Below are 8,844 nucleotides of genomic sequence, written 5' to 3'. Positions count from 1 at the left end.
AAGAGCTCTTCACGGAATGTCATGAACTTGTTTAGTCTTAAGGATCTAACATTCGGTAACCAAACATTTGGGAGCTCAGTTGAACTGGAAAATTAGAAAAGATTTCTAACCAGATCACTCGTTACCTGTCTCCTGTGCCTTGCTGGATCACAGTGAATCACACTGGAGACTCATCTGCCAAGAAGATCATTCCATGATGACCTAACAACAATGGAAGTCTGGTTTCTGATGCACCTAACCCAGCACTAAGAGGTAATTATCGAGGTGCTATATAGACTTTATGATGCTGTCTTGTCAAGGACGTTGACTTTGAATTTAGACCTACCAGATTTAAAGCTCTACTTTGTCACCTGCCTAGATTTGTGACATAACTTTCATTGATTTTATAAATTTTCAAGTATGGACTGTAGTGTTGTCATATAATTTTAAAGTATGCTGGACACACAGTTGGTGTTCAATACATATTTTTTTTTTTTTTTGCTATACAAAAACAAATATGTAGGGATCCAAACCATCAATACCATATTCCCTCAAGTGAGACAGTAACAGTCAAGCCATCTTTTAAAATTGTCACAGAGACCATGGGTGGTGCTGTTCTTGTTGTTTGGTGGTACTGGTATCTGCTTTTTCTTTGCTAGATCTTTGGATCAGTCACATATCATACTTCTCTTTCTAATTTGATGCTATATATGAATATCCACTAACTATCTCTATAGATTTATATTTACTACTATAGCAATTTCCTTTTCCTACCCATCTTATAGGGCCCAGACCATAGTGAGTTTCTGAACAGTCTCATTTACACTGGTCTTATTCTATCATAATAACCTTGATAATCATGGCTGAACATCAAAGGGCTTTGCTACTTGGACAATATGTTAGCTTTCCAGCACTGTGAAAAAATACCTGAGGTAATCAACTCATAAAAAAGAAAGGTTAATTTTGTCTCATGGTTTCAGAGATTTCAGTCCAGTCCACGGTGGTTTGGCCCCCTTGCTTTGGGCCTGCATTGGCACAGTGCATCAAGGTGGGAACATATGGAAGAGACATGTTCACTTCATGGTGGCCATGAAGCAAAAAAGAGGGAAAGAAAGGGCCAGTATACCAATATCCGTTTCAAGGCCATGCCCTTAATGACCTAACTTCCTTACACTAGGCCCCACCTCCTAAAGGTTTTACCACATTCCTATAGGGTCACAGCTGGGGACTTTTGGGGAACATTCAAGATTCAATTTATAGCAGGCAACTTAGACTGAGAAGGTCTAGAATCTGCAACCAGCCCTGCCCAGTAGGTCAGGGAATATGCTGGAGGGATTGGTGGCTGCATGACTATCTGCATGGTTAGTCAGAAGAGGAAAGCCTGGGCTCCATAGTTAGTTGGTAAGGGTAATAAGGAAAACACTGGGAGGTGGAAGAAGGAAAGGCTTCCATAATGGTGGATTCTAGTCAGGAAGAAACAAAAAATGAAAGACCCAGGGGGACCATCAATATTAAGCAAAACACAGTGCATTTCCGAGTCCCCTTCATAGTGCTGGGTTTTTGTTTATGGCCGTGGTATATATGTAGTTTGCCATGCCCCACTACAGAGGCCAGCAAGGCAGAGGGCCAAGTGTGGGGTGTGGATTCTGAGAAACACTGATGGGGTGACCACGTTTTCAGGTCTTTGATTCCTCTCTTTCACTCTGATCTCTGTTAACTTAAAACCATTCAGATACATTGTTCCAAAGACAAACCTATTCTCTAATTAATTGTTTCCGTGATTAGAGAATTATGTTTATGATTATTTGGGATTATGTCTTATCCTCCAAATAATGGACTTGTTTCATTAATGCTTGTTGTTTCATGAATGATGAATTGTGGTGAGATTCCAACCCAATTCAGTGTGTAAGGACGAATTCCATTTTCTTGTAAGCTTTTTCCCTCTCTGAAAATTTATCTGTGATAGCAAACTCGCAGGCAAAAGATTGTGAATCTTTCATCATATGGAATAGGCTAAATTCCAGTCCAATTCAGTGTGCACAAACAAATTCCATTTTTTGTGCAGTTTTTTTCCCCTCATAAAATTTATCTGTGATATCAAACTCTAAAGCAAAGGGCTGTGAATCTTTCATAATATGCAATAGGAGCAGAAAAGAATCCTGTGTTAGGAAGAACTTCTCTTCCAACCTTACTCCCAACATTGGAAGCAATTTCACTTCATCTTTGGAAAAGCATTAAATTAGTTTTATTGAACTACGGAAGCCTATTTTCCCAAGCATAACGGTTCCATTCTGGGCCAAATCACTGTTTACCCAGGGCTTCTTTTGAAATATGTACACACAGACATGTGAATGTGCATCCATGGAGTCCTGCAGAGCAGAGAAAAAGAAGCAAATGAGATTGCACCCCGAGACAGTGTTGCCTTGTCAGCTGTTAATGACTGCTAACTGCAACCTGGATGCAGCAATTGTTGGAGTGTTCCTCTGCTTCCCAGAGTTGCTTCTGGGAGCCAGGAGCAAAATGGCTCAAAGGCAGATAAAAGTCCACTTCCAAGTCAGGCAGAGTCATTATCTGTGGGGCAGTTGTTGACAGCAGCCACAGCAGGAGTGACAATCCTGCAGGCCAGGCTGGTGTATCCCTGAGCAGAAGAAGGATGAGTTCTGAGGAACACAGTAGGTCGTCTCCCTGGGCAGCACCAGTCTCCAAAGCAGGGGCAACTCAACCTGCCAAGCAAAGTGCTGATGTTGCTTCTTGTGAAAAAGACAAGAACTGTTCCTTATGGTGCTTGTAAACTACAACTAACTTGGGGTAATATTCTTAGGAATGTAGTTCCTAAATATTTCGATAATTATAAATTATAAAATATTGAGGATAATGAAGAATAGGGAAAAGCCATTCTGCAGGTAACTTTGCAGACAAAACAAAAGAGTAGAGGCTTAGCACAGTTCTGCATCCTCTAGTTCCTACTCAGCGCTAATAGTCACTCTGCTAAAACAGGGACCAGGACCAGTTCCTTTCCATCTGCTAGATCCAATCTTCTGCATGACTCTGCATGAAGGGTTCTTTTGACCCAATGCACCTCATTGCTCCAAAGCTGTGAACTGCCTGCCTGCCCGTGGTTAATGCTAGTTGCCCAGGGGGTCAGAACAACAAGGAGCCACTGGACTGATGGAGAAGGCAGGTGACAGAATCCAAAGGATAGCAGGATACCCAGCACATGGTGGCACCAGTGACAAGCTTCACCCCTCTCAATTTGTTTTCCTTTTCAAATGGTTGTTTTCTGGTTTCTTGGTGGAACTCAATTTACATTTATTTTTCAAATGCCAAGTCCTACTTGAATAGATGAATGGTCAGCCTCTTCACCCTGCTAGGGACAACCAGCAGCATGTCCTTAAGGCCCATTCTCCTCCACTCCCCACAGTTACACACACAAGCTTTGGTAGTTGAGGGGAGGAACATTGTCTAAGGAGAAAGGATCTTGTTCTCAGGGCAGCTTACACTCAGTGACACAGGATTTGGGAGAAACAATTTTGCAGTTGGGTGGTATTTCCCTGGGATGTTGAGTGATTTTTAAAAATTATATAATGTCCAGCTTCTTTCTGAAAAACTTGGTTAGTTAAGTCCTTTTCCATGAATCACTTTATTTCCATAGCTTGTTGAGACAAGGTTAAAAAAAAAAGCAGAAAACTGAACTGACAATTGGATTATTTAAAATAACCACCAGTGATAACTGCTTGTAGTCATAACGTATATAAATTATTTTAGGTTCACCTATCGAACTCTTTCAACAGCATGGTAATGAACTTTAGAAGGTGCTCAGATGTCCCTTAATTTAGATGGAGACCAGATGTCAAAATGGATTCTATCGATAATCTATTTCATTATTGCTGACTTAAATACCAAATTAAATGCACTTAGCACTCTTCTCTTATGATATTACCCTGGTAATTGGAATTAACACTGGAAGAACTGAAGCACCAGAGATGCTCAATTAGAAGCAGATTCCTGGGCCGAGTCCCCTGCTTCCTGGACTCTGAAGCATGTTGTATTCAAGAACTTGCTGCCCTGGTCTGCAAGGCTGTTCTCTCAGCGGAAGGGAGACTTGAATAGCATCGACCTTCACCACCTTGAACTGTGAACGTCATTCTGGCGATATTTGATGCCACAGTGCAGGGAATGATGCCTAGTTATCCGGCTAGACATGTGGAAACTGCAGTTGCGTGGTCTTCGTGAGGCCTGGATGAACACAGGTTCAGGCCAGCAATTCTTTCCTCTGATTGTTCAGCTGCTCTGCTTGTGCACATGGTGACGAAGGTATCAGCACATCTGCAAAGCCCGGGAAGTGCTGTTAGCGCTATCGTGAAGGGATGTCCTCTTCTCAGAAGGTCCCAAGAAATGCCTGTGCTGTTTGGGTGAGTATGATGGTGAGAGAAGGTGAGGAATTCATTGAGAATGGAGTCCGTTTGTGAACTAATTAACGTTGACTCCCGGGTTCATCTCTGACACCCAGCCATCCCCTCAGTGTGTTACATGTTTCTTCCTCTAAATGAAGTGGTCAACTCAATTTTCCGTGACATTTTTCTATTTGTGCCATGGTGCTTTCTGAGACTTAGCAAATGTCCTTCTTGACTATCTAAATTACAGCCATTCGACCCTACAGCAAAGTTTCCTTCCTCCTTCAAGTTTGATGGGTTTATCCACAATCCATACCATTTTCTTGATATTTAGTCATACTTCCATTATTTCCTTGGTACTGATATTGAACTTTTTTTTTTTTTTTTTCAGTGCTGGGGTTTGAACCCAGGGCCTTGTGCTTGCAAGGCAACCTCTCTACCAACTAAGCTATATCCCCAGCCCTGTTATTGAACTTTCTAACAGTCTATAAATTCTGTCTATAGAAACCACATGCTCCCTTGTTTTGTTTCCCCTCAAAGGCTTTCTATCAAAGTACATAGAGTATAAAATATATATTTCACTGTGTGTATACATATATATACGTTTTGTGTATACATATATATATATACACCTATATATTTCATATGTATATACACACAATTAAATGACTATTCACTTTTACCTCTGTAAGTTATATTTTAATTCTGGAAGACTGGAATTATATTAACAGCCTCTTTTTTCTTGAAAATCAGTAAGATTATACAACCTATAACTAAAGGCAGGCATATTCTTGGATATTCTTAGAAATTAGAAATGCTCAGCTCTTTTGGAAATTCTAAACAAGATGTTTCTGTCTACTATAGTTGCGTATTTTGTAAACATATGTGTATGGCACAGGCTTGCTCTTCAGGAAGATTCTTTTCCTCCAGGGAATAACACCTGTCTCATGAAAATAAATAGAATCTCAGCAATACTTGTCTCCCAAAGGGGAGCTGCTATAAGCACTTAGAGACCTGCCCTTCATCTACAGCAGCTGGGAGTGTATTTGTATTGATTTCATATCTACCTCATCTCGTTCTTTTTATTCATTTCTTCCTTTCTTCTTCATTCTGTCTTGTTTTCCTTTATGGCTTGCTTCTGATACAACTATTTTTCATAGTTGTCCAAGACTTTTAAATATCTTCTTAGTTATTTAGTTTCAGTAACATATTTTAATATTTTTCCTACTGTCATTCAATCTATTTTTCCAAATTGATCCTGATATCTAGATGCTTTTTATGTTTTTAGGAAAAAGATGAAAACTGAATTTATTCACCTTCAAACAGCAGGCTGAGGACACATCTACTGCATCCACAGACCTTCACCAAGAACATTTTTAAAAATTTTAATTGACTATAATATTTATACACATGTATGGAGTACAGTATGATAACTAAAGTTTTCTTTTTCCTTCTCTTACCATATTTTTCTGGACTCAAATTAAAATATGATTTCTAAATTTTTTCCAATCTCTTTATTCATATTAAATCCTTAACAGAGATGTGAAGTATAATAACTTGTATTAATGAAATATACTGGCCATACTACATAGAGCAAAATTGCATGGCATTAGAGCTATTCCACAGACTCCAGGGGGTGATCTCAGGTATATGGGAGTGGCACAGTATTCCCTTTAGGTGTATGATTCTTTATCTAAAAATAAGCTGCATCTCTTACATTTGTAAATAAATATATTTATAGAATTCTGTCACAACTGTTTTAAAGTTTATAAGCAATTATCTTGAGGAAATTCAAGATGATGAATCACATTAAGAAAACGAGGAGTAAATATCATTCCCTTTCTTTCTTGCTTCTTACTTTTTCTTTTTCTTTCCTTTTTTTCTTTGTGCAGCATATCCTAGGTGTGACTTTAGGACATCTAAAGTAGATTCCCTTTATTTGTTTTCTCAAATTGAATAAAGTTAAGATGGAAATTGTTTTCCTTCCTCTATTCTTTCTGATGGGTCAACTTCCCCATAATGCTTTATAGGTATTGTAAACAATTGCCAATTAAATCTCATTTTCTTTATACTTCAACTATTCCTGTTTCCAACATACAGGCCAGTGGTCTCCAAAGTAGGGTACATATTCCAAAATACACAAAGGCAGATCTCAAAATAAAGAAAGTAAACATTAAAATGTTCCTTTTTAATTTTTTACTTTTAATTTCTTTGGTTATGTTTTATGGCATATATAATTTATTCATACCAAGGACTATAATTGACTATACAGATAGTTTAGAAGTAAGTAAATGAAGAAACTGAATTTGCAACTGAATTTGCAATTTTGAAACAAGAAGGCTTCAAGACCTAAGTGAGTATTGGTCTTTAATGTCTACAGAATCCACAAACCTCAAGAACTTGGACAGAGTAGTGCTTTATTTTGAGGCTAGGAGATGACAGATAAAGAGTTGGTTTCCTGAATTCAAGTGGTGTGAATCATGAGAACACATGAAAGGGTGTCAGGATTGCACATGCCAGTGCTAAATTCCAATGGACAGAGACAACTATCAGATCTTTTATAAACTTGTCTTTCCACGTGCACATGGTGAGGCTAAAGCAGGAAGCTGAGGGCATAGCCCAGTATTACGTGGATGTTACAGTGGTACTGGAGATTATGTAGGAACATGAGTAGTTCAAAATGAGGTGCTTTGGGAAAAAGTATGAAATAAAGAATAAATCAGGTTCTGATTTTTGGAAGCGTTGAATACCAGGCTGTTTTACATTTAAAATATTACTCTCAGTGAGGTGTCTTGCAGTTTCTGTATCACCGACACTCAATCATTTGAACCATTTGATAGATTTTGACATTTCAATGCACCGTACAAACTTGAAACTATCAACACGACTAGGCGTGTACGTGATGAATGAAAGAGTATGTGCCCTTTATGTGTTCTGGCTTATTTCCCTCATCATGATTATTATTTTATTTTATTTTTTGATTTTAGACACTATTGCCTTTTAATTGTCCATTTTATTTATTTAAACATGCTCTCTTAAGAAAACCTAGCAATATAAGAAAAAAGAAGATGAGAAAATTACCCTGAGAGAGGAGGAGGGATAGGAATGGGAAAGACAGTAGAATGAATATATGAATACACCACCAGTGAAACACATCATGTACAACAAGAGAATGGAATCCTAATTAGAATAAGTCGCACTCCATGTATGTATAATATGCCAAAATATACTCTACTGCCACGTATATCTAAAAAGAACAATTTTTTTAAAAAGAGGGGACAAAAAGAAAATAACCCTGAAACCAACTCTTAGAAGTAAATGTTACCAATTTTAAATGTACCTCACTTCAAGCTTTACTCAAACTCATAAGATTTCACTCACCCACCCCAACACACCTCATAAGAAACAGTCAAAAGAATGAGATTCTGACATTTGGCGCTGTTACTTTAAGTAAAGTAAAATAATCATTTAAAGTAACCAAAAATCAGTGAACAGTGGAGTGAAATAGAAATATGTGTGACAGGAAATGTCTTCATTTATCTTTAGCAGGCGTTAAACAATACCACCTCAAGCAAACTGTGTTTTACCATAAAAAGTAATTTCTGAATTTACGTTTTTGACTTAGTAGAAAATTTAGGTATTTTGTATTAAGTTCAGTAATTCTTATATTTTCATATCTAGTGCTTTTCACATGTTAAATTAAGCTTAATACTTTTATAAAATGATTATTTTATTCAAAGGAACAGCACCAAATGTCAGAATCATCATAGTTACTTTAAGATTCATTCTTATTATGTGTATCAGTTTGGTTTCATAATATGAAATGCTAGGAAATATAAAAAAATGAAAATGAATCTATTAGGACAAGATAGTGGTAAATGATCATTGAGGATGAGGTTTAGAAGAATGAGAAAGAAATGAGGAAGAAATTGCCAAAGGACCTGAGGACACTGGCGTGATGGACATGATCACTCCTAAGCAAACAAGTTGAAGGTTTGGACCTACTTTTTCTTTTATAAGATGCAGGGTCCCTGGTCTGATTCCGATGTCCTTGATCCATTTTGAGTTGAGTTTTGTGCAGGGTGAGAGATAGGGGTTTAATTTCATTCTGTTAAATATGGTTTTCCAGTTTTCCCAGCACCATTTTTTGAAGAGGCTATCTTTTCTCCATTGCATATTTTTGGCACCTTTGTCTAGTATGAGAAAATTGTATTTATTTGGGTTTGTATCCATGTCCTCTATTCTGTGCCATTGATCCACCTGTCTATTTTGGTACCAATACCGTGCGGTTTTGTTACTATTGCTTTGTAATAGAGTTGAAGATCTGGTATTGTGGTACCCCCTGCTTCGCTCTTTCTACTGAGGATTGCTTTAGCTATTCTGGGTTTTTTATTCTTCCATATGAATTTCATAATTGCTTGTTCTATTTCTGTAAGGAACGTCATTGGGATTTTAATTGGAATTGCATTGA

The 8,844-nt window shown here is 37.7% G+C and overlaps 1 long non-coding RNA gene across 1 annotated transcript in view; it reads left to right on the top strand.

Annotated features, from left to right (window-relative positions):
* The first annotated feature begins 236 nt into the window (after window positions 1–236).
* The window catches only part of LOC306643627, a 152,312-nt gene continuing 143,704 nt past the window's right edge, over window positions 237–8,844 (top strand). The window contains exon 1 of the long non-coding RNA XR_013759015.1: window positions 237–252. This is a non-coding gene — a long non-coding RNA (uncharacterized lncRNA). The remainder of the gene's footprint in view (window positions 253–8,844) is intronic.

The sequence above is a fragment of the Sciurus vulgaris genome, assembly GCF_902686455.1.
Source record: "Sciurus vulgaris genome assembly, chromosome: 14".
Lineage (NCBI taxonomy): Eukaryota > Metazoa > Chordata > Mammalia > Rodentia > Sciuridae > Sciurus > Sciurus vulgaris.
This window is presented reverse-complemented; position numbering and strand designations above follow the sequence as displayed.